This window comes from Pleurodeles waltl, chromosome 2_2 (assembly GCF_031143425.1).
Source record: "Pleurodeles waltl isolate 20211129_DDA chromosome 2_2, aPleWal1.hap1.20221129, whole genome shotgun sequence".
NCBI lineage: Eukaryota > Metazoa > Chordata > Amphibia > Caudata > Salamandridae > Pleurodeles > Pleurodeles waltl.
This window is the reverse complement of record NC_090439.1, coordinates 1,072,792,507-1,072,815,539: the sequence shown is the minus strand read 5'-3', so window position 1 is coordinate 1,072,815,539 and position 23,033 is coordinate 1,072,792,507. Positions and strand designations below refer to the sequence as shown.

At 44.6% G+C, this 23,033-nt stretch overlaps 1 protein-coding gene across 1 annotated transcript in view; it reads right to left on the bottom strand.

The window, feature by feature from the left end:
• The window catches only part of DENND3 (DENN domain containing 3), a 372,298-nt gene that overhangs the window by 99,848 nt on the left and 249,417 nt on the right, over positions 1–23,033 (bottom strand). The gene's annotated exons all lie outside the window — the stretch shown is intronic.

Below are 23,033 nucleotides of genomic sequence, written 5' to 3'. Positions count from 1 at the left end.
TGTCACCCGTTCGACCCAACTCTTAAACGTATCAATATGTATTCTCCATGTGTCTAGCTACATCTATTGTTTTGTCTAGTGTAGGGTCTTTTAGTTTAAAAAAATGTTCTTCTATTTTAGATTTCACATTCTGCCAATTAATTGATCTGTCCCGATTTCATCCCTGAGATCTTTAAATTGACATGTGAAAGACAACTTTGTAACGCTGTCACACATTGTTCAATGCCTCTATGGTTAGTGAGGATGAAGACCCAAGGGAAGTTCAAGGGTTGGGGGGGGGGGGGGGGGGGGCTGCTGGAGACGGCGAGACGTGGGCACGTGTCTCTGATCACAGGAGGAAGTATTGTTTGTTGCCAGTAACCCACGTACTGGGGGGATGACCAGGGAAAGACTCTATTGAAATTACTGAATAGTTGTATATTTGCCTGTATGAACCATCAACGCTTACCTGTACGCCTATCTTTTTGTTGCTGCACTGTATAGCTGTATGTTTATGAAAAATACAAATAAATAGTTTAAATAAAAAAAATGTAAAAAAAATGTAAATGGTCTCCCCAAGTCTTCTGATATCGCGAAAAGAATCTGTACCTCTCAACTACAATACTTAGTTTCTTCCCATAGTTGACCTCCAGTGCCTTTAAGGCGTTTGTATACACATCTTCCTCACTGTCCGACCCTGCATCCCCCTTCTTCACCCAACTCACTGTAAATTGGGAAAGTATTTAGTACTTTTCTACCCCCCCAAACTAGGGCAATGCTTGAGGATCTTTGCATCCTCCGATGGCAACCAATTACATCTCAAAGGAGTCTTCCCAATCCTCCCACGCCATACATGGCTGCCCAGGATCCTGCAAGAAAGTGGGTGGAGTCAGAATACTGTTCGTCCACTTGTCTGCTTTGTCCCTCCTCTCTCTTACTGCAGCTGCCCGCATCAGCTATAACAAGACTCCTAAATTCTCAAAACTGTCTGCGGTGTTTAGAACCACAATGGTACTTATCTATTTTAGATGTAGCGCTGTACCCATCAGCGATGGTTAGCACATAGCGCTCAAATGATTGCTATGCGCTTCAGCAACAATACTTCTCTACACTGACGCGCTCTGTTAATACGATGGCTGCATCGTGGATAATTAGCACACTGCACTCTAGTGACTGCTGTGCGCATCAGCGATACCTCTCACCAGTGACATGGTTTGTTAATTAGCTGTGCACATCGGCGACACTTCCCACCACTAACATGCTTTGTTAAATAGTGGTGCGCATTAGCAATATTTCCCCAACACTGAAATACTTTGTTAAACAGCTATGAGAATCAGCGATATCTCAATGCCGTGCACATCAGCGTTCAACTAGTGCACAATTGCCAGTGCCACAGACGCTTTCCACTTTGTGTTAATTCAGGCACTAGTGCTCCTTCCTTTGTGACGCAGTCATGTAGCACATGCTTGATGGGCCATGACGTGCCGCATGTCTATGCTCTCTCAATTGCTTGCTCGTCCAGTTCTACAGACGCAGACCTGCGTGGGCACTTCCTGGAGGCTTGAAAATCAACTCTGTCTCATTATGGCCATGAGCTCAGCCGCGTGGACACCGGCCTTAAGAGCGCGGCCGCATCGAACATTCCTCCCGGCTTCAAATGTTATTGTTGCCTCTGCACTTTTCCCCCACAGCCTTCCTTGTGTATCCCATCCTCGTCAGCACTTTTAAGAAGGATGGCACATCTGCTGTTGTTTTAAGGTGCTTTATTAGTAATTTCTAAATACCCCCAGCCACAGCAGGTCAGCAACCATCCACCTCCAACTTCTGACATCCAAAATCTGGATTCCAGAAGTGGAAGCTTCATGTTGCTAGGCACTGAGCATCAACACTGACAGGAAAGTTCTAAACATAACAGTGCACACAAACATGCTCAGAATTGTGCAGGCGGCGCTATGTAGTAAACAAAAAAACAAGTGGCAAAAAGAAAAAATTATCATTAATGCGCATGGAATGGCAGATAATTCATAGCAATTCCATTGCTCATATGTGTATGTAGTAGTCCACTTCTTTTTCAACCAGCATAATGTCGATGGCGTTGCAACCATTCATAATTCCATGGGTCATATTCAGGACAAAATGATTAAGGGAACACCCAAAGAAATAAGGATTACTGCATAAGGGAAATTATACCAATAAAATAATCAGTAAATTATTCCACAGGAAAGAACAAGAAAATTAATGAGAACTCAACAAAAGTCCAGATCAAAGGTACCTGGGAATATAGTGAGACCAGCATCACCTTTTTGGATGCAGAGCTTTTCATCCACAGGGATAAAATTGAGTCGCCTATATAGAAAAAGCACAGCCTGCAACTCAATTTTGTACGCAAGTAGTTCACATCCGCGACATCAAATTCACTCTATTCCCTATGGTGAAATGGTTCGTGCCAGGAGAAACTGTAGTTTGGATGTGGACTTCAGAAACAATATTCAAGACATGAAGGCCAGGTTCAAATTACGTGGTTACCCTACAGGTATTCTGGATAAAGCATGTAGCAGGATTGGGCGCCTATCAAGGGATTATACCCTAAAGCACAGGGAAAACATTACTGATAACAACGTACGATGTGTAGTCGATTATACTGCTGCTTCGGCGGCTCTACAAAGATGCATGAGAAAACATTGGCACATACTCAAGGCGGATATAACCCTGAAGGGTCAAATATCGGATTCACCCACTTTCACTTACAGTAGGGGAAGAACCCTCAAGAATATCTTATGCCCTAGCTATCCATTGACACCTCAGCAGGATAACTGGCTCACAATTCGCAGTAAGGGGTTTTTCAAGTGTGGCCGATGTGGGATGTGCAAATGGAGCAGATCTGGGATCTCCACTTTCAATAGCCAGATGGGTGATAGTTTTCGTATCACCTCTAATATTACGTGTGACAGTAACTTTGTCATATACATGATTGTGTGTAGATGTGGTTTATATTATGTTAGTAGCACCATTAGATCTCTTAAGATGAGGATTAGTGAGCATTACAGAGCTCTTATACAACATGATGAATGTTATCCTATAGTCACACACATATATCAATGCCCAAAACAGGATCAGACTCGGGTTTTTGAATTTTTGGGGTTTGAGGCGGTATATTCGAGTCCTCGTGGAGGCAATAGAGAGCTGGCATTGAGGAAGAGGGAATGTTATTGGATTCTGAGACTAAGTGCGGTAGAAATGGGTCTCAATACTAACTACGAGATGGAATACTATTTGGACTAACATTGGTGTTGTTTTTCATGTGTTGATGTCTTACTTTAAACAATGTCTAGTACTACTTATGTATGCGCCCTTACGATTGGGGCTAATGTAGGGAAATTATTTATACTTGATAATCTTGTTTCAATGTAATTTCTCCAACAATCTAGTCTGTCTTTGGAGTATCTTGAGCACAGGAGTTTCTTCTCTTTCCCTTGATAGCATTAAGATTATAGGTCATTACTATGTTTTTATGAATTTTTTTGTCAATCCTTAGGGTTATATGTTTATTGACAATGGGGAAATTTGACTATTTTCTGAGACAAATATAACTATTGTGTGCATTGTTTTATTGTATAATTGTTTACTGCAAAATATTTCGTTTTCTAAACTGTGGGATATTGTTATTTATACTTTGCTAAAAGAGTTTTGGTTTGGTACAATTTGGTGGCCTTCACCATGTTTTGTTTCGTATTTTTCTTTGTCCGGAAGTCTTCCAACTGGAAATGCATTTTTTAATCAATTGGAGCCATCTGCTTTGGTATATAGGGGGAGGACAGGGGTATGGACTTGAGTTGGGGGTTGTAATAAATTCTGCCAATATATTGGCATGGTCAATAATGTTCCTTTTTATAGATGGCGCCGTTCCATTCATCTACATATGTGAGAATTGGTGAGAACGTGAGGTATTAATCAGTCTTCTCGCTTCTTGATTCACAATTATGTTTTGGAGGTTACGAGGGTTAAATTATTATTTATAATATAAATCGAGTTGAGCTTTTTCTTTAAAGATGGCGCCCGTTTCTTCCCTTTTCCTTGAGATACGTTTAATTCGCGTTCGAGATTCTGAACGCATCACTGGGATAAAGATTACACTCACCTTATTTTTTCCATAAAAAACAGATGGCGGACCTTCGTAGTGTTCGCCACTAGTTTGTTCGGAGACAAAATAATTCGCCTCCGGTGTATATCATTAATCACTGCCGGATACTGGAGGTGAGTTGAGTTTTGGGTTGCCTATGCGCCGATAGCGCGAGGCTTCTCTTTTGGATGTCACTTATGGACCTGTAAAATCCACGCTGTAATTGCGGTTACTTTCATTGCTTTAGGTGTTAATGTCACACCTTCGCCTTACACAGACCCACATATACGAGGTCAACCTTTGGTAGGTGTTTGTGTTTGACTTAGGGGTGACGTCACGGGGTGTTTGTTAACCTTGGTTTTCACTTTTTTATATATATTTTTTTACGTTTGTCCCTTTGTTATTTGTTTTTCGTATATAATTAATCCTATAATTCACTTATTGTATCAACAGAGTGATTTTTTTATTTGGTCATGATTTCCGGGACATTAAGTTTTTCCCGCATTATACCCATGTGAGGTATGTTTAGATTTTCATGCTTTATCTTGGGTCACTTCGTCTTCTTTGTGGATATTGCACACATATTTTGCTTGCGTGGTAACACAGTTTGTTTGCTAGGTATTCTTTACACACAATAAGGACTCTATTCTCCACTCTCCTTGCAGTTTGTGCCTTATTTCCTCCCTTTGTTTCCAAACCCGATGGTGCCAAACTTTGGGTTCACTCTAATATTGTACCATTATTTTTAGCTGTACAACCAGATTTCAGTTTGTATCATAATGTGGGGAATTTATAATTATGGGTTCTCTTTTTTGTTGTGTTTTGTAGACACTAAATTGTGTGCGAGTCTTGCTTTATGTATATATTGATGTATGTCTGTAGAATATATGTACATATTCTGTTTTCTGATATTCTTTGCAGCCTTGAAAAAGTCACGGGGAGTATTCACTCCCATGACAAAACACGTGTTGGCTGGTCTGTGACATATTAAAGATGAACTCTTCACCTAATGGACTCTTTCGGAATTTTGTTCACTTGCATGTCTCATTTGAATTGGATCATTGAGTGATTAATTCAAGAATTACGAATTACTGACTTTAGAACTGTTAATTTTTTTACGAGTGCCTTGGTCTTTGTATTAAATTGTGTTGTATCATTTGAGATACGATATTGGAGGAAGGGGAGGATCCTCCTAGGCCGGGAGCACCGTACCTCTTATTGGTTATTTTCTCTTACTACTGAGAGGGGAATGTTGGGAGCGCTTTCTTTCCCTTAATATTTCTTCCCATTTAATGTATCACCTGCAAAATTGGTACTTGGCGCTCTATAAAGAAAAATAAAGCACATAGAGGAACAACTGGTCAGTCTGATCCAAATAAAGAAAAATATAGCGCCACCCATAAGTCCCCTACAACAAAGTTTCAATGAACTTACATATTCGATAGATAACCAGGTGTTCTACTTGAGGCAAAAAAGAAGACGGGCACAGAAGTGGCCCACCATAGAAATAAAGCCTAAAAAATAATGTTAAAAGAAAACAAATATGCTGGGATTAGCTCATATAACTTGGAATGAATGGCAAAGGACTGGAGACAAGGCGCCAGTTTTCTTTAATTTTCAGGTTTCATTTCTACATTTGGCCACTTCTGGACCCCTTCTTTGTTGCCTCTTTTGGGTACCAGAGAATAAGAAGGCTCCAGAAAGGGAGCTGCATATTCCCCCCCCCTTATTATTCAGCTGGGGGGTAATAAGGCTTGGGGAGGAGGACTGAATGCCCCCCTCTTTTTTTCTTTGCTCCGGGGGATGGAATCCCCAAGGCCTAATAACGCTTGGAAAGGGGGGGCCCGCAGGGCCCCTCCCCTTTTTTTAATTGTATTTGGCCAAGGGGGAGGGTTCGGAGGGGGGCAGCTTCCTTAGAATTCGATCCCAGAGGAAGGGATCCTTGGGCCTAATAAGCAGAGTTTAATGTGAGTCTCTGGTTGACGGCAGGGGGGAACCGGGACTTCTTTTTGAAGGACGGCACTTATTTTTCTGCAATCAGGCAATTTCTGCGAACAAAGGACACATTTAGGAAAGAAGAAGCAAAGAAAGTGGAGAAGCATCGCAAAGGGAGAAAGAGTGAGCTGAAAGGGTAGGGAGTGGCTACAAATGGATTAAAGAGACCCGAGATGGCATGGGTTACACTGCCTCAGTATACTGTGCTCGCACACTTAAATGCTGTGTGTTTGGAGGAGAGCTTTGGGCACAGCATGTGTCTAATAAGGCTCCAAGAAGGGGATCCCCTCTGCTGTTTAATTGCATTTGGCTCCAGGGATGGAGTCCTCAGGGCTTAATAAAACTCGGAGAGGGGGCTGCATGCCCCGCCCCATAATAAAGCAATTCGGCCCCTGGGATAGGCCCCCTGACCCTAATAAGGCTCTGGGAGGAGGGCCTTGCCCAACCCCTATTTCTATTGCTTTTGGCCCTGGAGGAAGGGGTGCCCTGTGCCTATTAAGGCTTGGGGAGAGGGGCTGCATGCCCCATTCCCTTAGAATTCGGCCCTTGGTAATTAGGTCCCTGAGGCCTAATAATACTAGGGGGGGGGAGGATATGATGCGTTGCTACTCCACTTTTTTTTTTTAAAGCTATTTGGCCCCTTGCGGATGGGGTCATCGGCCACAAAAGGGCTCGGGTGGGGCCATGCCGCCCCCTCCTCCTCCATAATTATAGTAATCGGCCCAAGGGGATAGGGCCACCGGGGCCTTTTACAACTCAGTGGGCATACGCTCTCCTTCCCGATAATAAAAAAATGGGCCTGAGGGATAGCTTCTCGGGGCCAATTCGGGACTGAGAGTGGGGGCAAGTGCATCCTCCATCCTAATGTAAAAGAATAATCAGCGATGATATACATGATACAGAACATGTTATGAGCTATGTAATATATGAGGTCATAAGCAGTGCATGATGGTGTGCAAGTTATAATTAGCTCTGCTAACTGAATTTTGTGGCTATTTAAGTTCAAAAGGTTATGTTGGCACTGACACACGCACCTAACTATAACATCACTTTAACCTTTGTTTTTATCAGTATGTATATATATGGAAAATGTCACTTACCCAGTGTACATCTGTTTGTGGCATTAGTCGCTGCAGATTCACATGCTGTGCACATCCCGCCATCTGGTGTTGGGCTTGGAGTGTTACAAGTTGTTTTTCTTCGAAGAAGTCTTTTCGAGTCACGAGACCGAGGGACTCCTCCCATTTCGACTCCATTGCACATGGGCGTCGACTCCATCTTAGATTGTTTTCCCCGCAGAGGGTGAGGTAGGAGTTGTGTATGCTAGTAATAGTGCCCATGCAATGGAGTGAATGCGTATGTACATAATGAAGTTTTAAGTAATATATTTACAAATGTACAAATGTTTAAGATCTACTTCTAAACGGCTACAGGCTCCCGGGGAGGTGGGTGGGCGCATGTGAATCTGCAGCGACTAATGCCACGAACAGATGTACACTGGGTAAGTGACATTTTCCGTTCAATGGCATGTGCACCTGCAGATACACATATGCTGTGCATAGACTAGTAAGCAGTTTTCTCCCCAAAAGCGGTGGTTCAGCCTGTAGGAGTTGAAGTAGTTTGAAATAATGTTCTTAGCACAGCTTGACCTACTGTTGCTTGTTGTGCAGTTAACACATCTACACAGTAGTGCTTGGTAAATGTATGTTGCTGCCTTACATATTTCGTTCATTGGAATATTTCCTAGAAAGGCCATGGTAGCACCTTTCTTTCTGGTTGAGTGTGCCTTTGGTGTAATAGGCAGTTCTCTTTTAGCTTTAAGATAAGCAGGTTTGAATGCACTTAACTATCCATCTAGCAATGCCTTGTTTTGAAATTGGATTTCCTGTATGAGGTTTTTGAAAGGCGATAAATAGTTGTTTTGTCTTTCGAATTAGTTTTGTTCTGTCAATGTAGTACATTAGTGCTCTTTTGATGTCTAATGTATGTAGTGCTCTTTCAGCTACAGAATCTGGCTGTGGGAAGAACACTGGTAATTCTACCGTTTGATTCAAGTGGAACGGTGAGATTACTTTTGGTAAAAATTTAGGATTGGTCCGTAGAACAACTTTATTTTTGTGTATTTGAATAAATGGTTCTTGAATGGTAAATGCTTGAATTTCACTCACTCTTCTTAGAGATGTGATGGCAATTAAAAATGCAACTTTCCACGTTAAGTATTGCATTTCACAAGAGTGCATGGGCTCAAAAGGTGGACCCATGAGTCGTGTTAAGACAATGTTGAGGTTCCATGAAGGAACTGGTGGCGTTCTTGGTGGTATAATTCTCTTTAGGCCTTCCATAAACGCTTTTATGACTGGTATCCTAAACAATGAAGTTGAGTGCGTAATTTGCAGGTAAGCTGAAATTGCTGTAAGATGTATTTTAATGGAAGAGAAAGCTAGTTTAGATTTTTGCAAATGTAGTAAGTATCCTACTATTTCTTTTGCAGATGCGTGTAAAGGTTGAATTTGATTATTATGGCAGTAATAAACAAATCTTTTCCACTTATTTGCATAGCAGTGTCTAGTGGTAGGTTTTCTAGCTTGTTTTATGACCTCCATACAATCCTGTGTGAGGTCTAAGTGCCCGAATTCTAGGATTTCAGGAGCCAAATTTCTAGATTCAGCGATGCTGGATTTGGATGTCTGATCTGTTGTTTGTGTTGTGTTAACAGATCTGGTCTGTTTGGCAGTTTGACATGAGGTACTACTGAAAGGTCTAGTAGTGTTGTGTACCAAGGTTGCCTTGCCCATGTTGGTGCTATTAGTATGAGTTTGAGTTTGATTTGACTCAACTTGTTTACTAGATATGGAAGAAGTGGGAGAGGGGGAAAAGCGTACGCAAATATCCCTGACCAGTTCATCCATAGTGCATTGCCCTGAGACTGATGTTGTGGGTACCTGGATGCGAAGTTTTGGCATTTTGAGTTTTCTTTTGTTGCAAATAGATCTATTTGTGGCATTCCCCACATTCTGAAGTAAGTATTCAGTATTTGGGGGTGAATTTCCCATTCGTGGATCTGTTGGTGATCCCGAGAGAGATTGTCTGCTAACTGATTCTGAATCCCTGGAATAAATTGTGCTATTAGGCGAATGTGGTTGTGAATCGCCCAATGCCATATTTTTTGTGTTAGGAGACACAACTGTGTCGAGTGTGTTCCTCCCTGTTTGTTTAGGTAATACATTGTTGTCATGTTGTCTGTTTTGACAAGAGTGTATTTGTGGGTTATTATGGGTTGAAATGCTTTTAGCGCTAGAAACACAGCTAACAGTTCTAAGTGGTTTATATGAAACTGTCTTTGCTGAATGTCCCATTGTCCTTGGATGCTGTGCTGATTGAAGTGTGCTCCCCACCCTGTCATGGATGCATCGGTCGTTATTACGTATTGTGGCACTGGGTCTTGAAAAGGCCGCCCTTGGTTTAAATTTATACTGTTCCACCATTGAAGCGAGATGTATGTTTGGCGGTCTATCAACACCAGATCTAGAAGTTGACCCTGTGACCACTGTGATGCTAGGCACTGTTGTAAGGGCCGCATGTGCAACCTTGCGTTTGGGACAATGGCTATGCATGAGGACATCATGCCTAGGAGTTTCATTACTAATTTGACCTGTATCTTTTGGTTTGGATACATGGCTTGTATTACATTGTGGAATGTTTGGACTCTTTGTGGACTTGGAATGGCAATACCTTTTACTGTGTTGATTGTTGCTCCTAGGTATTGCTGTGTTTGACACGGCAGAAGGTGTGACTGAGTAATTGATTGAGAAACCTAGTTTGTGTAGGGTTTCTATGACATAATTTGTGTGTTGTGAACACTGCATTTGCGTGTTGGTTTTGATTAACCAATCGTCTAGGTACGGGAACACATGTATTTGCTGCCTTCTGATATGTGCAGCTACTACTGCTAGACATTTTGTAAAAACTCTTGGCGCAGTCGTTATTCCGAATGGCAACACTTTGAATTGGTAATGTATCCCTTGGAACACAAACCTTAGATACTTTCTGTGTGAAGGATGTATTGGTATATGGAAATATGCATCCTTTAGATCCAGTGTTGTCATGTAGTCTTGTTGTTTGAGCAGTGGGATTACTTCTTGTAATGTAACCATGTGAAAGTGGTCTGATTTGATGTATGTATTTAATATTATGAGATCTAGTATAGGTCTTAGAGTTTTGTCCTTTTTGGGTATCAGAAAGTACAGTGAGTAAACTCCTGTGTTTAGTTCTTGTTTTGGTACTAATTCTATTGCCTCTTTTTGGAGCAATGCTTGAACTTCTAATCCTAGAAGATTTATATGTTGTTTTGACATACTGTGTGTTTTCGGTGAGACTGTTGGAGGGAATTCGAGAAATTCTATGCAATAACCATGCTGGATAATTGCTAGTACCCAAGTATCTGTTGTTATCTCCTCCCAATGTTTGTAAAATTGGCTTAGTCTTCCCCCCCACAGGTGTTATGTGATGGGGATGTGTGACTTGTAAGTCACTGCTTATTTTGAGGACTTTTTTGGAATTGTCCCCCTCTATATTGCCCCCGAAAACTTCCCCGCTGATATTGGCTTTGATAAGTGGGCCTTGTTTGTGATGTTGTGGTTTCTGTAGGTTGTCCTCTAAACCCTCCCCTAAAAGGTGTTTTGCGAAATGTGCCTCTGCTCTGCGGGGAGTAGAGTGCGCCCATGGCTTTTGCTGTATCAGTGTCTTTCTTGAGTTTATCAATAGCAGTGTTGACTTCCGGCCCAAACAACTGCTGTTCATTAAATGGCATATTTAGCACGGCTTGTTGAATTTCCGGCTTGAAACCTGACGTGCGCAGCCATGCGTGCCTTCTTATTGTTATTGCAGTATTTACTGTCCTTGCAGCTGTATCTGCTGCATCCATTGAAGACCGTATCTGATTATTAGAGATACTTTGTCCTTCTTCCACCACTTGTTGTGCTCTTTTTTGGAACTCCTTGGGTAAGTGTTCTATCAAATGTTGCATCTCATCCCAGTGAGCGCTATCATATCTTGCCAAAAGTGCTTGTGAATTGGCAATGCGCCATTGGTTTGCTGCTTGTGCTGCAACCCTTTTGCCCGCAGCATCAAATTTGCGACTCTCTTTGTCTGGAGGTGGTGCGTCCCCCGAGGTATGAGAGTTTGCTCTCTTACGAGCTGCCCCGACAACTACTGAGTCCGGTGTTAACTGGGTTGTAATATAAACAGGATCTGTTGGCGGTGGCTTGTACTTTTTCTCCACCCTTGGAGTTATGGCTCGGCCTTTAACAGGATCCTGAAAGATTTGTTTTGAATGTTTTAGCATTCCTGGGAGCATAGGTAGTCTTTGGTATTGGCTATGAGTGGAGGATAGCGTGTTAAACAAAAAGTTATCCTCAATTGGTTCGGAATGCAAGGTGACGTTATGGAAAGCAGCTGCCCTTGCGATCACCTGTGTGTAAGATGTACTGTCCTCAGGAGGGGACGGCCTGGCAGGGTACGAGTCTGGGCTGTTGTCCGATACTGGAGCATCGTAAAGGTCCCATGCATCGGGATCATCTTGACTCATGGCAGTATGAGTCGGGGAGTGCATCAGTGGAGGATTTGCTACTGGTGATGTGTGCACTGATGGTGGTGGAGACGGTGGTGGAGTTGTTTTCTTTGCCACCTTTGCCTGTGGCTCCTTGTCCTTTTTTTGAAAGGCAAGTTTTCTTTTTATTTTAATTGGGGGAAGAGTGGTTATCTTCCCTGTGTCTTGATGAATGTGGAGCCTCCTTTGAGTATAGTCTGGCTCTACAGCTTGAAGTTCCTCTCCAAATCTATGTTTTTGCATTTGGGAGGACAATCCTTGTTCCTCTGTATAGGAACCTGTTTTCGGCTCCGAGGCTGGATGTTTCGGAACCGAAACTTTTCCGGATGTCTTTTTAGGCTCCGAAGAAACCTTTGTAATTTTCGGCGTGGTGGTTTCTCGGTGCCGAATTTGTTCGGTGCCGCTGTCACGGTGCCGAAATTTCTCTGAGCCGATGTCTCGGGTCCGAGATTGCTGTGTGGCGGTATCTCGACCGGAGTCGGATGACTTCGACACCAGCGTGCCCTTTTTCGGTGCCTTGGCTCGGTCACCTATTTTTTGGGTTAAGCCATGGCCTGTTGGCGGTGGCGTCCCCTGGGCTTTTGTTGACTTCTCGTGAGTCTTATGTTTCGACGTCTTACTCGCGGTTTTCGGCATTTCTTCTGCCTCAAGCTCTTCGGAGTCCGACTCGTGGATAGAGAAAGCTTCCTCTTCCTCCTCGAAAAGCTCTTGTCCTGTCGGCGTCGACGCCATCTGCACTCTTCTGGCTCTTAACGTCTTTCTGGACCGAAACGCTCGACAGGCCTCACAAGTATCTTCCTTGTGCTCTGGGGACAAGCACAAGTTACAGACCAGATGCTGATCCGTATACGGATACTTGTTATGGCATTTTGGACAGAAGCGGAATGGGGTCCGTTCCATCAGCCTTGAAGTCGCACGTGGCCGGGCCGACCAGGCCCCGACGGGGGATCGAAAAAACCCCGAAGGGCCACCGGAGCTCTTCTTAATTCGGTGTTGATCTGTTGTAACTAACCCGATACCGAACGCAAACCGACGATTTTTCCGAGATTCTAACTAACTTTCCGACCCGAAAAAAGGAGCGAAAAGGAACACGTCCGAACCCGATGGCGGAAAAAAAACAATCTAAGATGGAGTCGACGCCCATGCGCAATGGAGTCGAAATGGGAGGAGTCCCTCGGTCTCGTGACTCGAAAAGACTTCTTCGAAGAAAAACAACTTGTAACACTCCGAGCCCAACACCAGATGGCGGGATGTGCACAGCATGTGTATCTGCGCAGACAACCCTGCTCCCCTCAAACGCACGCATCGACAAACCAACACCAAAAAACCTCTCTGGTTCTCTGACACCCTCAAAGAAAACTTGTCGCGCCCTTGAGAAAGCCTGGCGCAAGGACCACACCGCTGACAACATGAACGCCCTCAAGAACGCTACCCGCGAACACCACCACCTGATCCGCGCTGCCCAAAGGAACTTCTTCACCGACAGACTGGACAAAAACAGCCACAACAGCAGAGAACTCTTCAGCATCGTCAAGGAGTTCTCCAACCCCAGCGCCAACGCCGTCACGCCCTCACAGGATCTGTGCGAATCCCTCGCCACTTTCTTCCATCGCAAGATCAGCGACCTCCACGACAGCTTCGGACACCACACCCAACCAAACACCACCGAACCCGCACCCCCGGCCATCACCCTCAACAACTGGACCCACATCAACACGGAAGAAACCAAATCCATCATGAACTCTATCCACTCCGGCGCCCCTTCGGACCCTTGCCCGCACTTCATCTTTAACAAAGCCGACGACATCATCGCCCCGCACCTCCAGACCGTCATCAACTCTTCTTTTTCTTCTGCTACCTTCCCCGAATGTTGGAAACACGCCGAAGTCAACGCCCTACTAAAGAAACCTACGGCTGACCCGAGCGACCTGAAAAACTTCCGCCCCATCTCTCTTCTGCCTTTCCCAGCCAAAGTAACAGAGAAGACCGTCAACAAACAGCTGACCACCTTCCTGGAAGACAACAACCTGCTCGACCCCTCACAAACCGGATTCCGAACCAACCACAGCACTGAAACCGCCCTCATCTCAGTCACAGACGACATCAGAACCCTGATGGACAACGGTGAAACAGACGCCCTCATTCTCCTCGACCTCTCGGCTGCCTTTGACACCGTCTGTCACCGCACCCTAATCACACGCCTCCGCTCCACCAGGATCCAAGGCCAGGCCCTGGACTGGATCGCCTCCTTCCTCGCAAACCGTTCACAAAGAGTTTACCTCCCTCCGTTTCGCTCAGAACCCACCGAGATCATCTGCGGCGTACCTCAAGGCTCATCACTCAGCCCGACACTCTTCAATGTCTACATGAGCCCCCTCGCCAACATTGTACGCAAGCACGACATCATCATCACCTCCTACGCCGACGACACACAACTTATACTCTCCTTCACCAAGGACCCCGCCAGCGCCAAGACCAACCTACAAGAGGGTATGAAGGACGTCGCAGATTGGATGAGGCTCAGCCGCCTAAAGCTGAACTCTGAAAAAACGGAAGTCCTCATCCTCGGCAACACCCCGTCCGCCTGGGACGACTCCTGGTGGCCCACGGCCCTCGGCACCGCACCGACCCCCACAGACCACGCCCGCAACCTCTGCTTCATATTGGACCCTCTACTCACCATGACTAAGCAAGTCAACGCCGTGTCCTCCGCCTGCTTCCTCACGCTCCGCATGCTCCGTAAGATCTTCCGCTGGATCCCCGCCGACACCAGAAAAACCGTGACCCACGCCCTCGTCTCGAGCCGCCTGGACTACGGCAACACCCTCTACGCCGGGACCACAGCCAAACTCCAAAATCGCCTGCAACGCATTCAAAACGCCTCGGCCCGCCTCATCCTAGACGTACCCCACAGCAGCCACATCTCCGCACACCTGAGACACCTGCATTGGCTCCCAGTCAGCAAAAGGATCACCTTCCGACTTCTCACCCACGCACACAAAGCCCTCCACGACAAGGGACCGGAATACCTCAACAGATGCCTCAGCTTCTACGTCCCCACCCGCCACCTGCGCTCCTCTGGCCTCGCACTTGCTGCTGTCCCTCGCATCCGCCACTCCACGGCGGGTGGGAGATCTTTCTCCTTCCTGGCTGCCAAGACCTGGAACTCCCTCCCCACCAGCCTCAGGACCACCCAGGACCACTCCGCTTTCCGGAGACTCCTAAAGACCTGGCTGTTCGAGCAGTGTTAACCCCCCCCTTTTTTCCCCTAGCGCCTTGAGACCCTCACGGGTGAGTAGCGCGCTTTATAAATGTTAATGATTTGATTTGATATCTGCAGCTACACATGCCATCGAACATATATATTACTCACTGAAAAAACAAAAGGTTACAGGGACATTATAGGTAGGTTCTGAATTTACTTGTAGAAAAACAGAAAATCAGCAGTTAGAGTTCTTTTAAGTAACTATAACTCATGCCGTAAGGTAAATATAACTTACGTGCTTTGCCATGCACAGTTTTCAAACCAATAATTTTATTTCAAATGTTGCGTTGATAATATCAAAGATGCCATACAAGTTCTCATCAATGATATATTATGTGGCGTAATTAGCTGTCCATGGCGAAAGCGCGAGTTATAGCTACCTTAGGACGCAAGTTATAGTTATTTAAAAGAACTCTAAACATAACTGCTGAATTTCTATGGTTTTGTACGAGTAAATACAGAACCGAACTATAATGTCCCTGTAATCTTTCTCTTTTCAGTGAATTTCTAAGATTTCTTTTAACATAATGCAATTTGAAGTACTATACGTTATTCTAACCCTCCCCTGTGCATGGCCTTGGGCCGTGCATGGCAGGGGTTGGTCACAAGTCAAGCCCTTATAACCAGCCAACCCGACGCACGTCCCTTGGCTGTGGGCAGCGCAGGTTGGCCACAGGGCTTGTCTCTGTCAGAGTATTTGCAAGTGGGTGCATGAGTTTTTGAGTGGGTCTGAAAGTGGTTGTGAGAGTCTGAGTGGGTGTGAGGTGGTAAATGAGAGTCTGAGTGGGTGTGTGAATGGACGCTTGAGTCTCTGAGTGCATGTATTGTGAATGAATTAGTGTATGAATTAATCTCGTTTTTCTTTCAAATTTTCCAATTTTGTCGAATATTGTGTATGGTGATGCAAAATTATTTAAAACCCATAATTTGCACACCTACATCACATCCCTGAGGTCAGAATACCTTCACCCTCAGCCCTTATGCCACTTTCAATTTGGATTTTCACCCCCAGGGACCGTTTCCCGTGAAATAAAACAGTAGCCACAACTTAGCAGTCATTTTGCGGTCAGCCATTTGCAACGCTTCTTTTCACAAGCGTATTTGTGAACAATTCTAGAATTTCGCAAATTATTCACGAAATATTCACATCCAGAGATATACAATTTTATTTTCCCTTTAATATCTCAAAAACTACTGAAAAGATTCACACCAAATATGCGAAAGCGTACTGACAGCTAGCTTTCTGCCAAATTTGGTGTAATTCTGTCCAGTGGGTCGGCCTGTAGTTGTGTCTGAAAGAATCCTAAGGAAATTAACACAGGAAATGCAATGTTTTTTTTAGCTTCTTTTTTTGGTGCCCGCTTGACAGAGCACCCCGAAACTTTCCATGCGCAACAGGAATCACTGAAACACTATTTTGGAACATTTTGTGAAGATTAAACGGTGCCAAAGATATAGGCAAGTCGAAAAACGCTTTTTCTATGGAAGCATGGTCCTAACTAGAACTATCTGGTGGCAACCACCAGCCAGTAGTTATATATATATATACATATATATATATATAAAATATATACATATATATATATAAAGATTAAAGTGATGTAAGCAATAGGTAAAGACGTAGGGATTACTCCCTCATCTGCATTCTCCCATGGTCTCCCGGCCACATGCAGAGTAGCTTCTGTGTCCAGCAAGAGTCGTGGCAATACTGAAACTCCTTAAGCCCAAGAAAGTACAAACATCGCCATATTAATATATTGGAAACAATAGAAAGATGTTAATCTTTTCTCTAGGTAGCACAGCTTTAATCTACAATGTGAATACAGAAAAGCATTACAGACTGGCAGTAAAAGACAACAGACAGTAAAGCCCTACAGAACCAGATAAAAATAAATATGGGTATTTATTTTTGCATCCCCAATTAACTCATAAGACCTGCACAGGTATCGGACTGACAGACCGTAGATCTTTTAACTCAGTCTTCACACAGTGGCACACATATGAAATCAGTGCAGAGGAGCAGTGGAGCTCATTTTAAAATCCGGCCAGTGACGGTAAGCACTCAGTCATTTTAGCAGAGCTTATACCGAGTGAGACTCACTCGCAGTAAACCGCCAAAAACCGCCTGGTAATAAATATATATATGGAAATGTACATCTGTTCGTGGCATGTTCCGCTGCAGATTCACATGCTATGCATATTCTGCCATCTAGTGTTGGGCTCGGAGTGTTACAAGTTGTTTTTCTTGAAAGAAGTATTTTTGAGTCACGGGATCGAGTAACTCCTCCTCTTCGTCTCCATTGCGCATGGGCATCGACTCCATGTTAGACTGTATTCCCGCAGAGGGTAAGGTAGGAGTGATAGAGTATAAAGAAAAGAGATGTCCATGCAAATGGAATATGTATGTATATATACTCTAGTGTTGGGCTCAGAGTGTTACAAGTTGTTTTTCTTCTAAGAAGTCTTTTCGAGTCACAGGACCAAGTAACTCCTCCCTTTCGGCTCCACTGCGTATAGGCATCGACTCCATCTTAGATTGTTTTCCCGCATAGGGTGAGGTAGGAGTGGTAAAATGAGAATAGTGAAGATGTCCATGCAATGGAATAGATATGTATGTACATAGTTTGGTCTAAAGGAATGTTTATTTACATATATACAATTTTCTAATTGGAACTAAAACGGCTACAGGCTCCTGGGGAGGTGGGAGGGCGCATGTGAATCTGCAGCGGAACATGCCACGAACAGATGTACACTGGGTAAGTTACATTTTCTGTTCAATGGCATGTGTAGCTGCAGAAACACTTGCTGTGCATAGACTACAAAGCAGTAATCCTCCCAAAAGTGGGGGTCAGCCTGTAGGAGTTGAAGTTGTTTGAAATAATGTTCTTAGTACAGCCTGTCCTACTGTGGCTTGTTGTGTTGCTAACACATCTACACAGTAGTGTTTGGTAAATGTATGAGGTGTGGACCAAGTGGCTGCCTTACAAATCTCTGTCATTGGTATGTTACCTAGAAAGGCCATTGTTGCCCCTTTCTAGTGGAGTGTGCCTTTGGTGTAATGAGTAGTTCTCTTTTAGCTGTTAGGTAACAAGTCTGTATGCATTTAACTATCTATCTGGCTATACCTTGTTTGGATATAGGGTTACCAGCATGGGGTTTCTGGAATGCGACAAACAATTGTTCACTATATAGTACATTAGAGCTCTTTTTATGTCTAATGTATGCAGTGCTCTTTCTGCTTCTTAGTCTGGCTGTGGGAAGAAGAATGGAAGTTCCACTGTTTAGTTTAAATTAAACGGTGAAATGACCTTTGGTAGAAATTTTGGATTTGTGCAGAGAACCACTTTATGTTTGTGTACTTGTATAAAGGGTTCCTCAATAGTGAAAGCCTGTATTTCGCTAACTCTTCGTAGTGAAGTGATAGCCACTAGAAATGCCACTTTCCAAGTAAAGAATTGGATTTGACAAGAATACATGGGTTCAAAACGTGGGCCTATGAGTCGTGTAAGTACAATATTAAGATTCCACGAGGGTACTGGTGGTGTTCTTGGCGGTATGATGCGTTTTAGTCCTTCCATGAAGGCTTTAATAACTTGTATTCTAAATAGTGATTTTGTGTGTTTAATCTGCAAGTAAGCAGAGATTGCAGTGAGATGAATTTTGATGGAAGAAAAAGCAAGATTTGATTTTTGTAGGTGTAGTAAATAACCCACAATGTCTTGTATGGAGGCATCTAACGGTGTGATTTTGTTTGCTTGGTAGTAGAAAACAAACCTTTTCCATTTATTAGCACAGCAATGCCTGGTGGTAGGTTTTCTTGCCTGTTTAATGACTTCCATACACTCATTTGGAAGATTTAGATAGCCAAACTCTAAGACTTAAGGAGCCAGATTGCTAGGTTGAGCGTTGCTGGATTGGGGTGTCTGATCTGTTTGTGTTGTGTTAACAGATCTGGTCTGTTTGGGAGTTTGATGTGAGGTACTACCGAGAGGTCAAACAGTGTGGTGTACCACGGTTGGCGTGCCCACGTTGGTGCTATGAGTATTAGTTTGAGTTTGTTTTGACTCAGTTTGTTGACTAGAAAAGGAATGAGTGAGGGAGGGGGAAAAAGCGTAAGCAAATATCCCTGACCAATTGATCCATAGAGTATTGCCCTTGGACTGAGGGTGTGGGTACCTGGACGCGAAGTTTTGACATTTTGCATTTTGTTTTGTTGCAAACATCTATGTCTGGTGTCCCCCACTGGTGAAAGTATTTTTGTAGTATCTGGGGATGTATTTCCCACTTGTGAGTTTGCTGGTGATCTCGACTGAGATTGTCCGCTAATTGATTGTGAATGCCTGGAATATATTGCGCTATTAGGCGAATGTTGTTGTGAATTGCCCAGTGCCAAATCCTTTGTACTAGTACGCATAGTTGTGATGAGTGTGTTCCCCCTGTTTGTTTAGGTAGTACATTGTTGTCATATTGTCTGTTTTGACAAGAATGTGTTTGTGAGCTAGAAGAGGTTGAAATGCTTTTAGTGCTAGTAAGACCGCTAGCAGTTCTAAGTGATTTTTGTTGACTGTCCCATTGCCCTTGTATATTGTGATTGTTGAGGTGTGCTCCCCACCCAATCATTGATGCATCTGTTGTGAGAATGGCGTGAGGCATAGGGTCTTGAAAAGGCCGCCCTTTGTTTAAATTTACAGGATTCCACCACTGAAGCGAATAGTGTGTTTGGCGGTCTATCAACACTAGATCTTGGAGATGACCCTGTGCCTGCGTCCATTGTTTTGCAAGGCACTGCTGTAAGAGCCGCATGTGTTGCCGCGCGTTTGGGACAATTGCGATGCATGATGCCATCATGCCTAGGAGTTTCATGATAAATCTGACAGTGTAGTGCTGATTTGGTTGTATGTTTGACAATGGTTTGGAATGCTTGTACTCTTTGTGGGCTTGGAGTGGCAATCGCTCTGAGTGTTGAGTGTTGCTCCCAAGTATTGTTGTAGTTGGGATGGTTGTAAGTGAGATTTTCGGTAATTTATAGAGAACCCTAGTCTGTGTAGGGTATCTATTACATACTGTGTGTGATTTTGACACCGTTTTTGAGTGTTGGCTTTTATTAACCAATTGTCGAGATATGGGAATACGTGCATGCGATGTCTCCTTATATGAGCTGCTACTACAGTGAAGCATTTTGTAAATACTCTGGGGGCTGTTATCCCGAAGGGCAATACTTTGAATTGGTAATGTTTGCCCTGTATGACAAACCTGAGGTATTTTCTGTGAGATGGATGGATGGGTATATGGAAATACGCATCTTTTAAATCCAGTGTTGACATGTATTCTCCGTGTTTTAGTAAGGGGACTACATCTTGTAGTGTTACCATGTGGAAATGGTCTGATTTGATGAATAGGTTGAAAGTCCTGAGATCTAAAATTGGTCGTAGTGTTTTGTCTTTTTTGGGAATAAGAAAATATAGGGAATAAACCCCGTTCCCTTTTGTTGGTGAGGTACTAGTTCTATGGCTTGTTTTGTTAATAGTGCTTGCAACTCTATTTGTAACGTGTCTAGATGTTGCGCCGTCAGTTTGTGCGTGTCTTGGGGGAATATCTGGAGAAAAATTTGTGAATTCTATACAGTAAACATGTTGGATAATTGATAGGACCCATGTATCCGTGGTTATGTCTGACAAATGTTTGTGGTAAAATGTTAGTCTTCCCCCCACTGGTGACGTGTGTTGGGGAAGGGTGACAGGCAAGTCACTGTTTGCTATTATTGGCCTGCTTAGTGGGCTGAAATTTTCCCCTTGACCTTGGGAATTGTCCCCTGAAGGACCCGTGAGACCCCCCTCTCTGATATTGGGATTTGTAGGAGGGTTTTGCTTGAGAGGTGGATGCCTCTGAAGGCTGTTGTCTGAAACCTCCCCTATACTGTGGTTTCCTGAATGTCCCTCTATATTGGGACGAGTAGAGCGCGCCCATGGCTTTGGCCGTGTCTTTCTTCATCTTCTCGATGGCTGTGTCCACTTGTGGCCCAAACAGTTGTTGCTGATTAAATGGCATGTTCAGTACTGCCTGTTGTATCTCAGGTTTGAACCCTGAGGGTCTTAGCCAAGCGCGTAGTCTAATTGTGACTGCCGTGTTCACTGTTCTTGCGGCAGTGTCTGTGGAATCCAATGCCGAACAAATTTGATTACTCGATTTTGCCTGCCCTTCCTCTACCACCTGTTGAGCCCGTTTTTGATATTCGTTGGGGAGATGCTGGATGATATCACTCATCTCGTCCCAATGAGCTCAGTCATAACGTGCGAGAAGGTCTTGACAATTTGCAATACGCCACTGGTTGGCAGCCTGTGACGCCACTCTCTTTCCTGCTGCTTCAAATTTCCGACTCTCTTTATCTGGAAGTGGTGCATCTCCCGATGATTGTGAGTTGGCTCTTTTTCTTGCAGCACCAACCACTAGAGAGTCCGGGGGCAGCTGTTGTGTGATGAACACTGGGTCCGACGGGGGTGGCTTGTACTTCTCCACCCGCAGTGTGAGGGCTCTCCCCTTCACAGGCTCTTGAAAAACTTGCTGAGCATGTTTAAGCATGCCTGGGAGCATAGGCAGGCTCTGGTAGGAGGCATGCGTGGGAGCCAGGGTATTAAAGAGGAAGTCGTCCTCCAATGGCTCTGAGTGCATGCTAACATTATGGAATGCAGCAGCCCTGGCTAAGGCTTGGGTGTATGAGGTGCTATCCTCCGGTGGAGACTGTTTAGAAGGGTAGCACTCAGGGCTATTGTCCGAGACAGGGGGATTGTAGAGGTCCCAGGGGTCTACATCATCTTGCGATTGCACAGTATGTTTGGGTGACTGTGCAGTGGGCGTGGCAATAGGTGACCCTGTCCTTTGTGGCGAATGTGGGGGAGAAAGTTCTGGCGAAAAATGGGGGGTTGGTGATTTTTCCCTGGCCACTTTAGCTCTTGGCTGATCAGTCTCGGATTGTTCTTGGAAGGCCAGTTTTCTCTTGAATTTGAGAGGAGAGGCAGTTTGGATCTTCCCAGTATCCTTCTGGATCTGTATCCTTGCCTGCGTTTGATCAATCTCTTCAATTTGAAGTTCCTCCTCAAATCTGTGCCTCTCTTTTAGTTGCTTAGAGAGCCCATGTTCCTCTGTGTACGAGGCCTTTTTCTGCTCCGAAGCCGGCTTTCTCTGCACCGAAATGCCCATGCTGATGGAAGGCCTCGGCTCCGAAAGGCTCTTTCGAGGCTTTGCCAACTCGACAAGCCAGTGTCGAGGTTTTTCTACGCCGGGTTCTCGGCTCGAGTCCGAAGACTTTGGCACGATTTTGGCCTTTTTCGGTGACGAAGGTGTTGCTTGGTGACCGCTTTGTTTTTTATGGGTCAAGCTATGGCCTTCAGGCAGTGGCATCCCCGAGGCCTTATGTTTCTTAGGCTGACTGTGGGCTTGGGTCGGGGCAGGCGTACTCACTTGTTGACCTGCTGTTGGTGGTCGGTCTCCGTCAGAGTCGTCAGAGTCCGATCCCTGGATGGAGATAGCCATTTCCGTCTCTTCGACGTCTAGGTGTTCCGAAGTTTGACGCCATCTGCATCCGCCTCACCCTCCGATCCCTCAAGGTCTTCTTTGATCGAAAGGACTTGCAGGCCTCGTAAGTATCTTCTCCGTGCTCCGGTGACAGACACAGATTACAGACCTGATGCTGGTCTGTATAGGGAAACTTAGCGTGGCACTTCGGGCAGAAGCAGAAAGGGGTCCGGTCCATTAGGTTTCGACAACGTCTGTGGTCGGGCAGACCAGGCCTCGGCTGGGCACAGAAGCCCCGAAGGGCCACCGAAACTGTCTCGTCTGTGTCGATGGAAGATGTTTCCCGATCGCAAAAAAATACCGACTCGTTTCGAGGATTTATAGTCTTTTTCCGATTCGAATAACAGAGCGAAGAGGAACACGTCCGAACCCGATGGCGGAAAGAAAACAATCTAAGATGGAGTTGATGCCCATGCGCAATGGAGCCGAAAGGGAGGAGTCACCCGGTCTCATGACTCGAAAAGACTTCTTCGAAGAAAAACAACTTATAACAC